Here is a 1,178-nt window from a genome sequence, read left to right as displayed (position 1 = left end):
GTTCCTCGTCTTTGCTTTTCTTCCTGTGCCCATGTCAATGCGTTGCTGTCATTCCCTTGGTCTTTTGGATTTTAATGTTTCATTTCTAGATAAATGTAATTGTTTACCGCACCTTGGATTTTGAAAAAAAAAACCCAATAAATAATGGTTTAATAAATAACAATTTAATGACTACAAATCTAACAGTGGAAAAAATAAAGTACAGTAACGGAAGGAAATGCATCAAAGATTTATATGCCATAGAGGGCGCAATGCCAAACTGTTTAGTTTTTTTTTTGTCGAGATGTCGATCATCTTTTCGTCGCGCGACCTGACTGCTAGCTGTCAAACTTTTTTCTGCGAGCAGCAGTTCACATCTTCATTTAAACGCCACCGATTTCTTAACACTACAGTGATGTCAGGAAGGTAACAATTATTCAGTTGACTAGTAGGCAAAGAACTTGAATCAATTGGACATTACCATCATCATCAAGTAAGTAAACATTTTAAGAAAAAGGTCTTGAAATATGTTGTGCATGTAGATCCTGAATCTAGGCCCTAGGCACTATCATCAAAGGAGTACCACCCGTAATCTTGGAGGAGGCTCATACCACCTCCCTTGCATCAGCTCACGATGGATTTCTCGGTCGTCTGTGACGTGTACTCATAATTGTTAGTTTGTTTCGTGTTTAACATGGATTTTGTGATGGCAATATTATTATTCATTGATATTTCCCTACAATTTATGATTGCGTTACTAATTTCAGAGCGGTTCAAACGGAAAGTAAATTCTGACCAAGGAAGAAGACTTTCAACAATGATACTGAAAAAATAGACGAAATTTACAATGGGAGGCGGTTGCACGAAAGCCAGCGCCTTGCCTGTGGAGGAGAATGTGACGAGGTGGCGTGGACATGTTCTTTACGACAACGGTAGGAAGGAATTCTGTCATCTTTTTTTTCCTTCCTAAAGTATTTTATCATTTCTCCATCACATTTCATTCAAGTCTACCAATTAAGCCAGTGGAAGAGTCAGGTTGAGGTGGGATTATTTGGTAAATAGAGTTATATATACCAACTCCCTGGAATACAAGGGGCAGATTTAGTTACAAATCAATTTATGTAACTACAATACAATTCAGTTTCTTTTCCCCACAAAAAATTTCAAAGCTAAAAGTACTAAGACACCCCCCCCCCCCC

The sequence above is a fragment of the Anneissia japonica genome, unplaced genomic scaffold (assembly GCF_011630105.1).
Source record: "Anneissia japonica isolate Jap-2015-1 unplaced genomic scaffold, ASM1163010v1 scaffold288221_len503873_cov180, whole genome shotgun sequence".
Lineage (NCBI taxonomy): Eukaryota > Metazoa > Echinodermata > Crinoidea > Comatulida > Comatulidae > Anneissia > Anneissia japonica.
This window is presented reverse-complemented; position numbering follows the sequence as displayed.